The sequence below is a fragment of the Hemicordylus capensis genome, chromosome 3, assembly GCF_027244095.1.
Source record: "Hemicordylus capensis ecotype Gifberg chromosome 3, rHemCap1.1.pri, whole genome shotgun sequence".
Classification (NCBI taxonomy): domain Eukaryota; kingdom Metazoa; phylum Chordata; class Lepidosauria; order Squamata; family Cordylidae; genus Hemicordylus; species Hemicordylus capensis.
In genome coordinates, this window is record NC_069659.1 from 207,955,068 (window position 1) to 207,968,938 (window position 13,871).

The 13,871-nt window shown below is 43.5% G+C and overlaps 1 protein-coding gene across 1 annotated transcript in view; it reads left to right on the plus strand.

The window, feature by feature from the left end:
* The first annotated feature begins 2,064 nt into the window (after nucleotides 1–2,064).
* LOC128351680 (uncharacterized) overlaps nucleotides 2,065–13,871 on the plus strand; it is a 337,204-nt gene continuing 325,397 nt past the window's right edge. Inside the window, exon 1 of the mRNA XM_053311423.1 lies at nucleotides 2,065–2,115. The gene's annotated coding sequence lies outside the window, so the exon portion shown is untranslated. The remainder of the gene's footprint in view (nucleotides 2,116–13,871) is intronic.

Genomic DNA, 13,871 nt, shown 5'->3' on the forward strand with positions numbered 1-13,871 from the left:
TCCCTTTGTTCAGTTGGGGCCAGGCTAGGCTTGTAACAGGAGGTGGAGTAGCCAGGGAGATGGCTACGAAACAAACTGCAGATCCTTGAGAGACAGGATTGCAGGATACTTGACTCTCATCAGGTGTGGGGTGAGTTTTCAAGGAAAAGGGGACTTAATCTAGGGAACATTTTGCTAGTCAGTTTGTGTAAGAAACTTATGGTTTTTTGTGTGTGCCTTGCATATCCTTACAATTGTTCTATGATGTTTTTTCTGTAATGCAACTAAGCTAAGAAACACTGATCCTGCGCCGTTCCAATAGGGTGTTGCAAAAGTCTCTGTAAACTCTTAAAAGGTGTTTTTTGTACTACATCTATGTTCTTTGCAACTGGGTAACCACGATTTTTAAAGTGTGCCGCCCCAATATCATTTATGCTGGCCTTGGGCCGAAATAAACCAATACATACATACAATATCATCTGAGGGTGCTTTCAGAAGTATTCTTGGAGCTGCTGAGTGTCCCTTTCACCTGTAACTAAAAGCTGGGAACGCCTCAGATGGAAACAGTCTGAAGTATTTTGAGTCAAGTTTTTCTTTTTGTTGTTCTTTGCAATTTTGATAAGCCTCTGAGTGGATTTTTAACTCAGGAAAGGGGATTTTACTCTGGTGCAACACATGTCTCAGTTTTGATTGCTCAGCAACTCTACCAAGTTTTCTCACCACATGTAAGCTGCACATGGAGGGTGTTTGTACTTTTCCAATAATAAGAGAAGGAGAGTCTCCTTGGACGTTCACCAAAATCTCGGGGGGGGGGGCATTGTCAAACCCTTGACAAGTGGGTGTGGTGGCAGCATATTATCTACCAGGAAGGTTTGGGAGAGCAGTCTTTGTGGGTGAAAGCTTACTCTGGGATGATTTCACATTTTTCTTCCCCTTACATGGGCTTTCCCTAAGACAAAGGCTGGATTAAATCCACTACACATGTACATGAGGACAGCTGGAGGGCATGAATGACACTGGGCCAGTCACTATCACTCAAACTGATCTACTTAATAAAGTTGTTGTCATGGAGGAAGAATAAAAATGTATTCTGTCTTGAATTCTTTGGAGGAGGAAGGGCTGGATATAAACATGTAATGATGAGCCTGATTTTGCAGTTGGATCTTATTCCATCCTTATTCCATAGGTTCCTATGAGGGTTTTGGGGAAAGGTTAACATTTTGTTAAAATTGCCCATGAATCATGTGGGTTGGGTGCTAGGTAGCACCCATCATATCCTACCACCCAACACACTTTGGAGACCCTATGAGCTACGCATGGGGAACAATGGGGGGTTTGAGTTCCTTATGGCTGAAACCCTCAAAAGAACTGGTGTCAATCACTGTTTCAATGAAATTTTTCAGACATATGTAATTTGTTTCAAACTCAAAACAAAATGCAAAATCCGTTTCATGCACATCCCTACAGGAGACTGAGGCTGCCACCAAAAATAGCAGCGCATTGGCTCATCTTCCTCTTTTCCCTAATAATCTGTAGTAATACAAACAATTTTAAAAGATCTGTATGGATCACTCCATATACTACATTTATTATGTGTACATCTAAGATGTGTTGAGATACTGTAGTAAGTGTGTATGTGGCAAACATGTTACACACATGACGTGTATCATACCCTGTTGGGTATACACTTGGTGGCAAACTTGGATTTTTTTGTAATTAGCGAGTTAAATGTCTCTGTGGTCACCAGGAGTCGACACTGATTCGACGGCAAAACCTTTCCTTTCCTTTCCTTTCCTTTCCTTTCCTATGACTACAGGTTGGAGATAAATGATTTGAGAAGTGATGCATGACAGAGTCAACATTGCACATGCAGTATATATTCATCCTACTCTTGTTGTTTTTCATAGCTGTTGCAGATTTTTATTTTAAAAGTGATTCAAACTACAATTCCCAGGATTCTTTGAGGCAAACTATGACAGTTAAGTCAGTATGACTTTGTAGTGTAGATCTGCCCGAAGTCCCTGTTCTCCTTAAAATACCTAACTCAGAGAGTAGCAGGGTTTCTTTGACCTAGTCCTAATCAGCATAAGCCTTCAGCCCAGCAGGCAGGTGCCATTATAACGGTTCGTTTACAAGGTAAGTGCATACGCGGTGAGACAAGTCCAGAATTCGTAATGTAAGTCGTCTGTCATTTTTATCATTGGACCCTGCAGGGAGGATCTGATTAAATGGATATTCAACTCTTTGCATTAATGTGCACCCAATTTTAATTTGCATTTCATTAACAGTGCAAAAAAGACATAATTTTATTATTTGCTCTTCAGAAAGGATCTCTGCCAGCAAGTTGCTATGCGGAGTTGCTAAAGTACAAGAGGAATGACGTTATCTTGTATTGTTCGCTGTTTTCCTCCTTCCTTTCTGCCTACAACCTGAGCACATTAATTTCAGCACCTTTTTCACTTGGTAGACAATGCACTATCCTACTTATCTCTTAGTCTAAACTTGCTGAATATTATTGTAACCTCTCAGTAAATCCTTGTGCATTACTACTACTACTACTACTACTACTACACCCCCCAATGGGCCTTAGAATGACCTTACATTGATTCATTTTGAAAAGCAATGATGCGAAATGATTGCAAGGTAGGGATGGATAATGAGCAGTATTATATGGTAGTCTATGTGCTGCAATGGATTGAGATTTAGGCCTGACCTAGACCAACAGCTCATATTAAGAACATTAGGGATTGGTTCTGATGATACTTTGTCCAGTGGCTGCTCCAAACCGAGTGTCTAGGGAGGCTCCTTTTCATCCAAATACTCCTCCCTCTCTCACTCCCTGATTGGCTGAGTGGACTGTCCTTCATGTAAGAAGGAAGCCTGCACAGCCATCTTCCCCACCTCTCTTCAGTCTTGCCTAGACTGAAGATGCTTTCCTGAACATCCTGGATGCTTTCCTGACTGGACGCTTTTCTGTACGTCCGAATGCGGACAGGAGAGCGTGCGTGGGGGCAGTTCAATGTTGCATGCAAATGTGGCCAGAGCCTTACTAGAATAGAAATTGGGTCCGTTCAGATGTCACATGGAACCATGGTTACATTTTAGTTCTGAGAAATGACCCTTAGCCTTGGGAGCTCACAATTCCCCAATATTCTGCCTGTATGAGCTTTGAAGAATTCTACTTTCAGTTGAGATTAAAAACAATCCAAGATTGGTCATGAAGTCTGAACCAACCAATCTTAATTTACTCTAACCAACTTCCTTGGAAAAACCTGAAATCTGAAACTTACTTCAAACTAACATTGTCACAGAATGGATCATTCTCATGCAGATTTTTTTTCTTCATCTGTAGTACAGATATCTCTCGATGTAAGTTACCCGGCCATGCACAAGATTGAAACATGAGTCAGAACATTCATAGGATTAGCAGATGGGACTTTGTCAATAAGTTAGAGTGCTAGTACGGGCTTGAAAACCATTACCTTCAGACTTGGTAATCAATTTCAGGACTTGGCTACCATTTGGTTACCATGTTGGTAATGATTATCATTTTAAGACTTATATATGTATGTGTATGTGTGTGTGTGGTTCTGTGGATGAACATCTAAACCCCAGACCCATCACATCCTTATGACATCCTCAAGACCAGCATAGAATCAATATCGCATGTTGGAACCTGGCCGGGTTGGGCCATTTCAGAGACACAGGCTGCAGCAGTTTCATCTCCCAACTTGACATAATTCTTGCCCAGGAAACCTGGACAGCAGAAGACCTTATGCTCAATGGATATCTCTCGTCTCAATGGGGGTGATGCCTGGGACAGGCCATGGAAGGCTCAAAGGAGGTTTGGCAATATTAATCTCCACCTCTGTGCAGGTTACAGTGACACCTCTCACTTCACTTAAACAATTCACCATGGCTATGTTAATTCACTTTGACCCCAGTGATCTATTGTTAATTAAAGTCTATCTACCACCCCACCAACAGAAACCTGTAATCTGCTCTGTGTGGACTGAACTTGAGCAGTACACAAATGGCCTTCTTTTGACCAACCCCAAGGCGCTGGTGGTTATTGGTGGTGGTGGGGAGGTGACTTCAATGCTAGGATGGGACCTGACGACCACACTCTGTTCTCTGGTCACCAGTTACCCATCCCATGTCTGGAGTTTGAATTCCTGCTCCTTACTCGCTCTTCAAAGGACCAGAGAACAAATTTATACTGGGCTCTGTCTGGCACAAATGTTAACCAGACTTAACCTGCAAATCCTAAATGGCTCAATGGAGAGTGACCATCCAGGAGAATTTACCTGTCTGTCTGGTGTAAAAACAAACACTGTAGACTAGATTGCTGTCTCTGGGAATCTGCTCCCTTTTGTTGTGAACTTTGAAGTCATGCCACACATAGATAGCTATCACTTCCTGCTGCTTCTACAATTGGAGCCCTTTGCCCAACAGTTGCACCTGGAAACTTGCTATACTCCCAATATTATATTGAGGTGCCTTTGCCCAGCTTCACCTGGTCCTCCAGTTGCGGCTCTATTTCGACCGACAGGCCCTGGCAATGGTAACTCATGCCCTTGCCTGGGGTTGCCTTGAAGATGACACGGAAGCTTCAGTTGGTCCAGAATGCAGCGACCCGCCTGCTTATGGGCCCTAGGAGATATGATAGTGTGACACCTCTCTTGTGGTCACTGCATTGGTTACCTATTTGCTTCCAGGTCCAATTCAAAGTGCTGGTTCTCTCCTTTAAAACCCTTCAGGGCTTAGCACCTGCTTATTTTCAGGACCGCCTCTCCTGGCCAGTCCTGTCCCATCCTGTGAGATCTTCTCAGGTTGCCCTTCTTTTGGTCCCTGGTCTCAGAAAGGTCCGTAGTATTAGGGCCCATGGAAGGGCTTTCTCTGTTGCCGCCCCTTCACTTTGGAATTCTTTCCACGCCCCCCCCATGCCCTCCGATTCGGTCTGCCTCCTCCCTTTTAGCCTTTAAGATCTTATTGAAGACGTTTCTTTTCTGCCAGGTGTTTGCCCTTTAAATCTCTCTCTCTCTCTTTTCCCCCTTCCCCCCACCTTTTAATTTTTTTTTAAAAAAATCTCAGATGCTGTTCTTGTCTGTACATTGGGCAGTATATTTTATTTTATTTTATTTTATTTTATTTTATTTATTATCCTGCTCTTCCTCCAAGGAGCCCAGAGCAGTGTACTACATACTTAGGTTTCTCCTCACAACAACCCTATGAAGTAGGTTAGGCTGAGAGAGAAGTGACTGGCCCTGAGTCACCCAGAAAGTATCATGGCTGAATGGGGATTTGAACTTGGGTGTCCCCGGTCCTAGTCCAGCACTCTAACCCCTACAGCACGCTGGTTCTCATATGATATTAAATCAATCAATCAATTAATCAATCAATCAAATAAATAAATATTCTAATGGAGGGCCAAGGCAGATGCTGTGCAAAATGGACACCCCAGCTTAAACAAACAATAAAGTAAATGCTCGAAGTAGAATCCTTCTTGAGCTACTGGCAAAACCTTATAGCTCTGACATCTGTGCCTGCCTCCCTGGAGACATAGAAGAACTTGGTGTACAATCTCCAAAAACATCTATGGAGGAAGGGTGACTACCCCACTAAGCAGATTGGGCGCCCATCCAAACCCTGGTTTCATAAGGACTGTATAGAACCCAGGAAAGCCCTGACCTCTGCCTACCTCACTTACAGAGCTAGTTCAGGAGTAGTTGCCACGGAGGCCCTCTCTCATCTGCTACTCCTCAAGAAACAATATAAATATCTGCAGAAAATCAAGAAAAGAGAAACCATGAGGACTACCTGGTCATGACTTATCCAGGCAGCCAATGCGGAGGACTCATCTGGTGCATCATGGCTAACTCTACCTACAATGGCCTGACCCTGATAGACTCTCATATCCCCCCAGCAACCTGGCAATTGCACTTTTAGAACCTATACAAAGACGTCACGGTAAACACAGGCCCCGCTCTAAAGAATATAAAATACTTGTCCAACTGGCCTCCAGTCATAGTATCAGAGGTTGAGTCCCTTATTTCACAATCTAAAGCAGGAAAGGCCACAGGGGAAGACCTCATTCCTATTGACCTTATAAAAAAGTAATCTGGAGTGGTGGGCCCCAGTTCTGGCCTCATTATTTATGCATATTTACTCTCAGGGCTGCATTCCCAGGGACTGGGGGCTGACGATCATCATCCCCATATTAACAAAGGGACACAGGGATGACCCTGCCAATTATAGGCCCATTAGCCTACTCAGTACCATCAGCAAACTGTATGCCAGACATATACATGGGAAATTCAAGGACTAGCTAGAACAGGGATTCTCAAACTTGGATCCTCAGGTGTTATTGGACTTCAACTCCCATAATCCCCAGCCTCAGTGGCCTTTGGTTGGGGATTATGGGAGTTGAAGTCCAATAACACCTGAGGACCCAAGTTTGAGAATCACTGAGCTAGAACAAGAAGAAATGCTGGTGGACGAACAAGCCAGTTTTAGAGAAGGCAGATCCACAACTGATCAGTGCCTGGTGCTTCAACATCTCATTGAAAAATTTTCCTCTAACAACTCCTCTTCCCTGTACGCTGTCTTCATAGACCTCAAGGCTGCATTTGACTCTATCTCCCAAGTCAAGCTATGGGAAAAGCTTGAATCCACCACGATTGATCAAAGGCTGCTTTTTCTGATCCTTGCCCTCCACACAGATACAACACTCAGAGTGAGATGTAGCCCTCCTCAAGGACACCTCTCAAACCCTGTACCAACCCAGAAGGGAGTCAAACAGGGCTGCATCCTGGCCCCACTTCTGTTCAATTTTTACATCAATGTCATGGTGAACTGCCTCAACAACCCCGACTTCCACCCTCCTAAGTTGGCTGAAGGATCCATCTCCATTCTACTCTGTGTAGATGCTGCTGCAATCCTTTCAAGGACCCCGTAGGCCTCAGAGGGGTGTTGTCGGCATTGTCACAGCATTGCAAATATGAACAGCTTGAAATAAACTACCAAAAAACTAAGGTCATGGCCTTTGCCAGAAGACCTAAGATCCGCAACTGGAGTATTGATGGCCACAGAGTTGAACAAGTTGCCTGTTTTACATATCTGGGTGTGGTTCTTCATGCCTCTAGCTCAGGAAAGATCCACTGTGAACACATTACCCTAGTGGCACAGAGGAGCTCTGCTGCTATCTTGAGGTTCCTTCAGACTAGAGGTGGCCATTATGTACCTGCAGCGCTCAAACTATATGAGGCCAAGCCGATGGCACAATTACTCTATGGTGCCCACTCAAGACCCCCCTCCAATTGTATCATACTGGAACGTGTCCAATCTAAATCCCTAAGGGTGGCTTTACAAGTGCCTTGCTGCATTTGGAAAATGGCATGATAAAAGTTGAGGCCAAAATTTGGATGATTGTTCTCAACCACTGGCTCAAATTAGCCCTTTGCCCTTGGGGCCTGGCCCTGTTAACCCCACAGGACATTTTCCAATCCTCTTGGAAGTGGGCAGTCTATGACAAGGTGGCAATATTTTGCTTCTCCCCGGCTCTCCTCCTTGATATGGGCTGTGACAAGTCGAAAACGGCCATCAAACAGAGGACCCTGGATACAGAACACCAGGCGGATCTAAGTAGGGTACGTGGTTTCCTGGCCTCAGACAGCTCCAGGTTCACGGTCTCTCCCCCACCCCCCGCATATCTGACACAGCTGGAAATACCAAGCCACAGAAGGGCGTTCACCCTTGCCCAATGTCATGCCCTTCCATGCACTGTTTGGGAGGGGAAATACAGGAACATTTATGGAAAGGCTTTGCACCTGTGCCTCTGGGGAGGTGGAAACCACTGAGCATGTACTCCTTTCCTGCACCTTTTATAAAGATAGCTGAGATAAACTCATACTCCCTCTACTACTCAGCTACCCTGGTCACCCCAGCCAAGTCTACACTAACATGCTGCTCTCGGATGAAAAGCAGACTTTCACGTACAATACTGCTAGGTTCTGCATGCAAGATTTGTTGGGCCCTGGCTGTCAGCCCATAATCTGTGCAGCTGATTTTAATTACTGACGACTTGACTAGAAGACAACCACTGGTGTCTGTGGTCGCCAGGAGTCAACACCGACTTGATGGCACACTTTACTTTACTTTACTTTACTAGATCATCCTGTTTTAGTCAGTCATTTTAGTTAGTCATTTTATTTTCGCCTTTACTCTATAGTACATCTTATAGTATCTCTTTCTATATTCTTGACCTTTGTAGATGTCTTTTATTCATTGATATTTGTAGGTGCACTAGAGTTGTATATTATATATTCTACTAAAGTTGTATTTTATAATTGATTAATTTCATGTAGTAGATTTTACTATATTAGTTTGACTCATTTTAGTTAGTTGCCTTAGTATTTTAAATAGCTGTTTTATCCTATATTTTACCTATATTCTATTCTATAGTATAGTATATTTTAAATATCTTGTATTTCTTAGACTCTTATTTCATTAGTCCTCCCACTAGAGCTGTAATACAAATCCCAATCTTATAGTTTATAGTATATTAATTTTTAGTAATTCATGTAACATGTATTCTGCTCCCTGCCCCCAATAATAATCTGATTGCCTTATGTTTATCTATTTTACTGTATTACTGTATTATAAACTGTGCTGGTCTTTGACTGTAATAAAGATGATTGATTGAAGACGTGTGTGTGTGTGTGTGTGTGTGTGTGTGTGTACATACACACACACACACCCCTCCTCATATGTGTATCTCTAGGCGGTATCTTAAGTTTCTTTTATCAAAGTATCATCTGTAGATACTTTTATTTAAAGTATCAAGTTTCTTTCTTTTTTGGTCTTTTTGCTCATGTGCACTGAGGGGAACCTTAAATGGGAAGCCCCTTCGTGTGAGCTGCCTTATCACACAAAGAAAGCTCTCCAGCATCTCACAGTTCTTGAATTATTTAAAATGCAGAAGACAAAAAAGTGAGGATTTAAAAGATCTGATATGCTCTCCAGACTGAAATATTAATTATAAACACTAAAACTCTTAAAACTTGTTTGTGTGATTATGAATTCACTTTCAAGCTAAAACATTAATTATGAGCCTTATGACTTGCAGGATCTTTTCATTTCATACCCTCCACATTTCACAGATGAAAATAGGGATATTCTTTCATACAGATTCCATCCCTATTCTCACATCAGGGGCCACTGCCTGATCCTAATGGCAGTTTGAGTGCTACATTGTGCCTTAAGCCGTTTGCAAACATTATGAGCCCTCAGAAGTAAGGTGGCAATGAATGTGCTTGTGAGGGTCGGGTGTGTGTGGAGGGGGGATGAAATTATGTAGCAAATGCAATTCACATTTGCTCCAGCTGTTCTTGTTTTCCTTGGATAATCCTTATTTCTGGCACCTGGCTTTAAATTGTTCCTGCTTTGTCCTTGTTTTTGCCTTTTAGTTAAACTTGAGAGGATACCTCTTTAAAAATGTATATGTTGCTGCAACAGGGAAGCTACACAGCCACACACACTGACCCTACATTGCAACCTGGCAATCCTATTTAGAATTTGAGAATGCATGGGAAGCCAAAGCAGCACAGTATTAGTGCTAGCACCTGGAAAGAATCACTGTAGGTGGCATTTGCTTGGCATGGTGGAAGGACTGTGATCCAAACTGTGACCAAGAGATAGGCATGGCTTGTAGAGAAAAGATTCAGAAGACACATCTATTCCAGAGATGCAGAGAGGCCAGACAGCCGGGCTAGTGGAAGTCAATGGTTGGGGCCCACCTGGAGCAGGCAAGCAACAAACAGTGTCAAAGATAAGAGGATGCCATTAGCCAAGGGATCTATCCACTATCTTGTTTACATAGTTTGTTGGGACTTAGCTATCTGGATGGAATATAAGGCTGAGGGTGCAAAAATACTCATTGCCAAAGCAGTGCAGGACTTTTACGGTCTGGGCATTAGCTCCTAATTTTTTGGGGTTTTTTTAAAAAGTAAATATCGGGTTTTGAATAAAACATGCATGCCAAATAGCCATAAGCAAAGATAGTATTGTCTCTTGCTTTTTTCCTGCTCCTGCATCTTTAACAGCCTGACACAGAAATATAGCAGCTGAAGTTTTCCCCCATGTCCAGAAAAGCTTTTATCTGCTTAATTTATGTAAAATCATTATAAAAGTTATAGAAACGAGGCCAGAAAAAAATATGACAGCCATCCTCTATATGCTATTATCAAAATGCATTTTGAGAAAGAATGTGCATTTCCTCAGATGTGGCATAGAATGTGAACAGTTCCACCACTGGACTAAAAACAAGGAGGAGGAACTAAATTCAAAGGCTCCAGAATTCTGCTGAGCAAATATGACCTGAACCCTCTAATGCTGATATCTCTTCCTCTTTTGAAGACTTCAGTGGCCTCTTCATAATTTTATTCTACAGCAGTGTTTTGTTCTTTGGGTAGAAAGTGTTGACCTATTAAGTTTCCAATTATTCTCTCTGAGAGTGGGAAAAAGAATCTGAGCATGAAAGGAGTACAAATAGAGAATTAGTGTTTAGAATTTTAAATTGAGTGTTAGGATTTCAGCTTATGTGCCTAGACTTCATGCAAACATTCAGTTTCCCCTTAAACATGGCGTGTAGCTCCCCTGTTATATCATGCAAATTGTCTTGGAAGAGAGATGCAAAAGATTTATTTATGGCGATTCATTCACACATGTAGTTCATCATTTGACATTACAGTCAGCGAGCAATGAAAACACGTGTGAATTGAACCAGAGACTGATGTTGTGTAGTGATCACGTCAGACCAGCTGGTGACTGTAAAACAGAATTGCCAAGTCCTACCCCTGAGGGAGAAATTTAAATTCATATAGGTTACATAAAACTGCCTTCTATTGAGTCAAACATTGGTCTATCTAGCTCTCAGGGCTGCTCAACTTTGGCCCTCCTGCAGATGTTGGCCTACAACTCCCATAATACCTGCCTGTTGGCCACTGTGGCTGGGGATTATGGGAGTTGGCGTCTAAAAACAGCAGGAGGGCCAAAGTTGAGCAGGCTTGGTTTACATTGACTGACTACTAGCAGATTTTCAGGCAGGAGTTATGCCTAACCCTACTCGGAGATGCCAGGGATTGAAACTGGGGGCTTCTGCATGCAAAGCAGGTGCTTTCCCACTGAGCTACGACCCTTCCCTGATCCAATCTCCTGATGCAGGAGGAGACAAAGCAGCCAGGCTGCTCCCACCTGCTTCTTCTTTCGTCTTGTCATCCACTCCTCCCTCCCTCTTGTGTGAGACATCCGGGGTCCCGCTTGTCACCGCATGTGAGGGAGGGGATAGATAACGGAACTGGGGAGGATACAAGTTGGAACTGCTGTGGCTGCCAAATCTCCTGCCGCACCAGTAGCCTGTATGTCTGGGGTAAGATATGGCAATGGAAACCCTCAAAAGATACCGCTGCACTGTGGGAAACAGCTCTTGTCTCCCAGGGGCCTTATGGAATCCCATAGTCCTTCATGTTCCTGGGCCCCATGCAACTATGAAGCCCCCTCTGTTTGTTACTTGCTTACCATAACCCTGACTTCTCCTAGAATGATGCATGCAGTGTTCCATCTGTGGCCACTCACAGTTAGATGCACTTACCACATGCTCTGGCCCATTTGTATGTAGCATTAGCATACTAGCAGCATGCCTGTTTGGGTCATCAATAACTGGCATGCTAACACTGCATGCAAACAGGCCACGACATGGGTCACTATATTCTACATCGATCAATCAATATTTATTATGCTCAGCCATAGGCCATTGCAACTATATTTACATGTGATGGGATGCATATAGAATGCTTACATGGGAAAGGGCTTGATCTCTGGCCCATGTTCTGTATAAATTGGGCCTTAGTTCCATGTAGTGAAATCTGAGATATATATATAAGTTTAGGAGGCTGGCTTTGACAAAGTTTGAGAAAAAGAAATCCCTTAATGTGGGCAACCTTTGTAATCATTATGTTTAAACTGAAAATACAGTAATCTTAAATAATGATCATGCTTTAATTGTATCCATAAAGCCACCCTTCTTCCTCCCTCATAGAACTGGGAATGCTACAAAACATAATGAAAGCAAATTACAGTACAAGAAACAATTAAGGTTTTTTGGGGGGGGGGGATAGTTAAAAGTTGTAACCCTGTTTATTCCTTTGTTTGCCAACTAATCATGCTGGCCAGAAAATCCATGCTAATATGGCACTTAGTGCATCTGAAAATGAGTTATAGCATCATAAATAACACGAGGCTATCCAAGTCATACAAAGCAAAAACAAGATTATCATAATAAGTAATTTGCATGATCATAAGGTGGATAGAATATCTTGGGGATGGAAAGAGACCTGTGCTTATTCCCTTGAATTCTACCAAAGCAAAGGTGGCCCATCTATTCTGATAGTCCCTTGACATTTTAGAACCAGCCCCACCCCACTTCCATGGGCATGATCCTGCTCTCTCCATGCAGAGGACAATGAGTAGAACCTCCATGTGCTAAGCAATTGAAATCAGACAGAGGATTTTTCTCTCCTCACCATGTAGAGACATCAGCTTGTGGGAAACCACCATGTTCAGGTCTTTATCACTGAGTGGCCAGTGAGGAGAGAAAGCAGGGTGGAGGGAGAAGTAGGCCAGTCCAGCTTACTTCTTTCTTCCTGACCCACTGAGGGAGAAGTGGGGAGGAGAGAAGAAATAGTTGCTGTACATTTGTCAGTGTGAATACATGCGATGGATACCATTTTCTTTTTAAAACTGCCCACTGTCAAGCATTGGGGGCTTGAAATGTAAAGAATCTCCTGTCTAGCCAGGGGAGCAAAGGTCTCAGGCAAGTGGCTCCAACATGTGGGCACAGAGTCCAGTGTCTCTTCTTCATATGGACAGCAACTGCAAGGACTCATGGTGAGCCAGTCAACCTGCAGACAGCATCAACACATCACAATGGCCAGTCTCTCTCCTTCAGGCGGGCAGCATCAGCACGAGGTCACAATGGCCAGTAGGCAGCAACAGTAGCAGCATGGGGGCACAATGTCTCTTTCTCTTAGTCTGGCAAGCAGGAGTCTGCTGGACACAGTCTCTCTCTCACTCACTGAGGTGAGCATATGCAGGATCACATGGGCACAGTCTCTCTTTCTCTTATTAAAATGAGTAGCCGCTCTGTATGGGCACAGTGGCCACCAGTGTCTCTGTTCTTGAAAGGGAGAGTCGCATGTGGGCAGAGAAGCAGAAGGCCAGGAGAGCAAGTGAGTTGGCAGGCAAGTACCTCAGCTATGACAGGGCTTGTATGGACACCAAGTACCCCAGGGTGGCCTGGCACCAAAAGAAGTAGGGATAATGGAGGTGGGCAACAGAATGTTGGCAAAACCCCAAAGAGAAGAGGTTTATGACTTGCAGGGTGAGGTCTGCTAGAGGTGGACACCGTTTGAGAGGCAAACTGGCAGGCTGCAGGTGGGCAGAAGAATAATAGGCACTGGCAGTCCAGCAAGGCTTCATCTTTCACTGTGTATGCCCCACAAATTGCAGCAGATTGGGAGACATTAGATGAAACCAGACAATGGAAGGAACCTTTTCTACTAGCCTGACCTTCATATCCTTGTTGTGAGGAGAAACCGAAGTATGTAGTACACCACTCTGGGCTCCTTGGAAAAAGAGCGGGATATAAAATGTAAAAAATAAAATAAATAAATAAATAAATAAATATTGGTGAATGCTCCATTGCAGCCTGGGGGGGTCTCACACAGTGCCCATAACATTCTTCTTCTTCTTGTGCATCAAGCAGCTAAAGCACTTCTCCAGCTGCACCTGCAATGTTGCAACTAGATCTGTCATCTGTGGGATGGATTGGTGCT